Source organism: Pundamilia nyererei, unplaced genomic scaffold, assembly GCF_000239375.1.
Source record: "Pundamilia nyererei isolate P.nyererei 1_Seehausen unplaced genomic scaffold, PunNye1.0 scaffold00034, whole genome shotgun sequence".
Classification (NCBI taxonomy): domain Eukaryota; kingdom Metazoa; phylum Chordata; class Actinopteri; order Cichliformes; family Cichlidae; genus Pundamilia; species Pundamilia nyererei.
Genome location: NW_005187435.1, coordinates 2,623,833 through 2,629,864, shown reverse-complemented (window position 1 = coordinate 2,629,864; position 6,032 = coordinate 2,623,833).

Below are 6,032 nucleotides of genomic sequence, written 5' to 3'. Positions count from 1 at the left end.
CAGCAGCTCTTTCTCTGTTAGTGTAGGTTGAAAACAAGCAAAGTGGGAGGTAAAAGAAATGATGGTTGAACATACTGGTGGGTGTGGTTCTACAGTACTTTAACCTAGAAATAAACAGTTGCATGTTTGGTTTACTTCCAACACGGCAGTGTGTAACCATATTCTGCACAGTTATGTGCAGATTAGCCTGCAAGGAAAGATGGCTACTGGTGCTAGCACTAACATTAGCATAGGCAAACTGTTAGGTGTTATGCAGTGTAAAGTACTGCACTTATCAGTGAGATTTAAAAACCCTGAATTTAATACTGAATAATGTAATTATTAGTTATTAAATGCTGCTTAAATACACATCCAGTATTTTTAACATGTTTAACCTCATCCATTAGCTGGTACTCTATTTTGGCTGTATGCTGAGTGTTGTCTTTTAGAAAAGTTGACTAATCTATTTTCCCCCCCCACCAGGAAGCACCTCGCTTCAATTATTTTATGATTTCCAGGAGTGAGAATGCATCTAAGTGAACGGTCGCCTGCTGTGGTGCTACAGGGAAACTCTTTAAAATTTCCCAACATTGAGCTCATGCGTGAAAATGAATTAAGGGGAACAACAAAACTGACAAGTTTGCAGATTTATTGATCAAAGAGAAGGAGAAAGAAAAAAAACAAGGTCAAAGATAGTGATGATAAAACTGCAACCAATAAAACGATCCCTTAGAGCTGTAGTGAGCATAAGCTTTGTCTGTTGTTGGATATTTGTTTTCTCTTGTTGGTCAAATATCACTGTAAATGAGGCTCTTTGCATATACTGTGATTCACTCTATGGGATTTTGACATGTAAATTTCTGTGCACTTGTACAGAGTCTTAACATTAATTGTGCACTGGCATTTTTCTGTCTCAAATGCAGCTGGTCCTCCTCGTCCAGGCATGCTACCAACACCCCCAATGGGAGGTCCTCCAATGATGCCTATGATGGGGCCTCCACCACATGGCATGATGCCCGGTGGGCCTGGTAAGAAACATTTTTCCTTAATTTTTTTCTTTTCTTTTCTTTTTTTAAACCCCAACAGTTGCTGTTGTTTTAACTTCTGTTTCTTTTAAATCTTACTGCCAATACTACAGCATTGTAAATAAGGATGTGCTATAAATGCCTCGCCGGTTAAGTAAAGGTGTCATTAAACTTGTTGCGCCATCTTGTGATAAAATTTGGTATTACCTGAAGGTGTGGCCTGGCCCTAGTTCCATTTTTAATTGATATTTATTCAACATGATACAGAAACATTTGAACATGGTCATAGTCAAGTCATTTGAAAAGTTTGTTAAACAAGAGTGTGTTCATAAGCAATGACCACACATGCAGATGAAGCTGTTGACCACACAGGGTTATTTGAATATTTATTTATTATTCTATTGTGTGTGAATTCTCTTTCCTGATTGGCAGCCTTTCTTTTTCTTTTATATCACTGTAAAATCAATATCTTTTGAATCAGTTTTGGCAAAATTTAAATATCTTAAGCAATCACACATTTCTGTGCCTTGGTGGCCCGATGAGACAAAAGACAAGGAGGTTATTTGAAAAAGTCTGTCAGCGCATTGATGTGGGCGTTTGGGTAAACTGGTGTAATGAATAATACCTAAAGCTGTGTATGCCATCACCATTACATCTAGGAGGCATGAGGCCACCAATGGGAGGACCCATGCAGATGATGCCAGGACCACCAAACATGATGCGTCATCCTCGACCGATGATGATGCCGCCGGTGAGGCCGGGCATGATGAGACCAGACAGATAAGGCTGAGTGGACTTTGTGCTTTGTTTGTTTCCATCAAGAGCCGCTGTGTACGGAGGACACTTGGCTTAAACTCTTTTTATTTTTTTTAAGCCTGCTCAGCCTGTCTTCAACCTTGAACATACATTTAAATTATGTCATTTCTGTATAAATACTTCGTTTCCTGGTATTTATGACAATATCCATTCAAATCTTGTCATTTTGAAGTGTATGATTGGAAGAACTTTTTTTTTTTTTCCCTGATATTCAACGAACACATAAGAGAAGCAGGTTTGATTTGACAATGTTCATCACTAAGGTTTTGCTTTGTTTTAGATTTTAAATGTTTTTGTACTTTGTTACAATGGTTGGAGGAATAAAATGTTGATTTAAAAACCTGTTTCCTTGTAATTATTTAAACCTTTATGTTCAGACTCTAAGCCAAGCCAGTATTAAAGCATTTACTTTATCAATCAAAAATTTTAATAAAACTCGTAATGTTGCCTCCGTACAACACCACTGTTGATTGTAAGTCAGTCACAATCTAACCATTTCTGTAGTATTAACTGATGTGACTTTAACTGATGTGTGATTTTCAGAGGCTCAATTTGATTGGACAAAACAATCATTTTTAATATAGGCGATGCTTTAATACTATGAAAATCATTTGCAGTCAGTGACTAGTTGAAATCTACAGCTCATGGACATCACTAAATGCTGTTACTTGCCAGGCCTGGCAGAGCATCACATTCAGTTGCTTCTTGCTTGTGATGTTTTCTCTGCCTTCAGTTTTGTTGTCAGTGAATGAAAGCCGTGCGCTACTGGGTTGAAATCAAGCGATGGATTTGGACATAGAACAATATCCAATTTCTTTGGGTTACTTTTGCAGTGCGCTTTGTGTCATACATGGGAGTGAAACGCTGGTTTGTTTGAATCAGGGTAGTAAGTATATCTCTGTACACTGCAGAATTCATCCTGCTGTGTCAATCAGCAGTCACAACATAAAACACTGGTAACTAGATGCTCATCTGTTTCACGGATGCAGCATGCTTCCGATAATGAGATGTTCCTTTTCCAGTCATTCTGAAAATTGCAAAGATTTTGGACATGATACACTTTCCTCCTCAAGAGTTTTCTTTACTTGCAAGATGTCACTAGATTAGATGTTGTGAAGTTGTTTTTATTAACCAAGGAATAAAACTTGCAATCATCCTTGTGGTCTTTCAAGCTTTTTGGTGGTCCTGAGCTGGCCAGTTCTTTCAGTCTTAAGACTATAACAGTCTGTGGATTTGACCGCTAATTTTCCTCTGATAGGTTTATATTGGATTATATTTGGTTTTTCAGCTTCACTTACATTGACATCTTTTTGGACATCGCGGTCAGAGTTGAATAGCTACCAAAAGCAAGTTGAACACTTGGAATCAAGATCCACATCTTTTATCTTCTTAATTCATCATAAAACAAGGGCACAGGCGTCACCTTGCTTTGAAACTGCTCTTGAGCCAATTGCCCAATTACTAATCAGAAATATTGCCTTAATATTTCAGCTTCAATATTTCAGACTCTGTGCTTATAATTTTCATTTGTACAGCATACTTTGTGCAGAAAATATTTAAAACTTTATACGACAGGAATCAAGGCGATTCACAGTATCTGTACACCATAACGCAACAAAGGTAGTGAAGAATGTGGAGCATTTAGGAGCTAAAAAGTAGATCAATTCAGTTCAATATGTTTTTCTTTTTACTAAAGAGTTTTATTCACAACAGTCACCTCAAAGTGCTTAATAATGTGAGGAAAGACCCTACGATAACAGAAACCCCAACAATCAGACCACCTCCTATGAACAAGCACGTTGGCGACAGTGGGAAGGATAAACTCTGTTTCAACAGGAAGAAACAAAGCCAGGCTCAGGGAGGGACAGCCACGGGGAGAGTTAGAGATTATTAGTAACTCACAATTAAATACAGAGATGTGTATAAACATACGCTACAAAGGGAGCGAGAGAAGAAAGAAAAGTGCATCACAGAAATTCCCCAGTCTAATGCAGCAGCGTAACTAAGAAAGGATTCCAGGTCCCCTGATCCAGATTTAACTATATGCTTTATCAAAAAGCAAAGTTTTGAGCCTAATCTTAAAAGTAGAGAAGGTCTGTCTCTTGAATCCAAGCTGGAAGGTGGAAGAGCCTAAAAGCTGAAGGCTCTGCCTCCCATTCTACTTTTAAATACCATAGGAAACAGAGGTAAGCCCGCAGTCTGAGAGCAAAGTGCTCTATTGGGGTGATACGAAAGCAGCTGGGCAGCAGTGCAACTCAAATGTATTTTTAATGTTTATTTGAAAAGGGACAATGCACATTAGTTAACGTGAGCACTTGGGTCCATCATTTAAATGCTCCAGATGTAGCCATACACAGTAATTATCATCTGCAGTCCCTGATGGGTTGATGGTATTTCTAAAAAGTAACAAAGCCAAAAATGCAAAAACATCTTTGCATAGATAAGTGCAGCTGAAGCATTTGGATTAAACAAAGATTAAAGACCACTAATATAGCTCACATGCCAAAACCCCCTGTAATTAAACACTAATGTAGAATATGGCAATGTTGTTTTATACATTTGGAAAAAGAGTTGACAGATTTTTATTTCCTGAATGTTTCAGTCAACCCTTTGCTAACGGGTTTGGCATATGAACTCAAGTAGGTGACACAGAGCCGGTATATCTGCCTAGATATTGCTTTTAAAATTAAACTGTGTCTTTGAAATTAAAGCTCATAGTTGGCAGCTGAATGTTGTTTTGAGCTGCTGACAGAATTACATGCTGTGGATTGTGTGTGTGTTCAAAAATGGATTTGACACAGCATCGCTCAAAAGAAAAAAAGTGTTTGCTTCTGCTCTCAAAAGAGGAAAAGCAGAAAACTAGAATGCAATTATTGCGACTGTAATACACTCTGAACTCTACCTGCTCGTGTCCCGGTTTGTTATTCGACGCAAACATTTAGAGAATTTTAAACCAGAAATTGTAGAAAGAAGTTTCAAGGTTTGCCCCTCCCGTACTTGGTTCATACATGCGAGGGGCACGTTGTCTCCGCCTGCAGGTATTAATGTGTTGGTTAATGTGTTAGCCTCTCTCAGCATTGCAAGCAGAGAAACACAACAGATGGATATTTCTAATATTGTTTCACAAGACAAATGAGAAAGTTCACCCACCCTCATTAGTTTACCCAGTCAAGCATGTTTGAAGAATTACAGCTCTTACATAAGAATCTGCAGCAGCTAGTGAATCATTATCTCAGCTGACATTTGTATCTTCCACGCCTTGCAAGAATTCACTTCTGTCCTCTAGCTGGGCTCTAACCTCCCTATCCGTTAATACAAACCTCTGCCCATAGTTATGAAATTTTCTCAACAGATGGAGCTAGAGAGTCGTAATGCTTTCCAATTAGAGCCAAGACACTGGAATGATGTGCAGTGACTGATTTTTGTGCTTCCATGGACTGTCAAATTTCTTTGTATCTCACACTCCCAGAGGACATTTATGTGGCTTTATGGTTTAGGAAATTTCTAGGCCACGTACAAAAAAGAAACAAATTTGTTGGGGGGCAATAGCCATATGCTTCACGCTGCGTTTGCCAATTTATAGACTTGCAGAGCAGAGGGAAGGCACTGCAAAGACAATCCAAACTGTTACAGTGCTGTGCACCACATCAGATAACTTTTGGGAGCTGTCAGTTATGCATGGTGTAAATTGTAATCTTCAAAGAGACTCTGATAGATTACATGCATTCTTTAGGACACTCTAAAGGATAGATTTCATTAAGTGTCCTATAAACATTCACTCTCCACATCAGTGAGACAGAAATAAAACCATGTTAATGCACATTTTATGCATATGTCGAGCATAGGCGGATGCCCCTGTGTCATCTGAAATCCACAGACTCTTTATGAATATTCAATCCAGCCATGAAGTGGAGCGTTGCCCTGAAGGGGAGGAAGTGGAGTGGCGAAAAGTGTTTATGATTAGAGCTCAGGAGTTGAGGAAATCATGAGAAATATGTATTATAATGAAATCTACAGAAGCAAAGCAGCTCGTGAGCATCCACTGCATTGTCGGATTGAGTGAAATTAGGCCCTGAAAAAAACATTTATGCAGAGATATTTTCAACAATGCAGGCAAAGGGAGCTTTGGGAGAAAGTATTCCCTTGATGTTTCCATCACTGGAGCTCTGTTTTGCACTATAAAACACTATCATATACACTCACTGACCACTT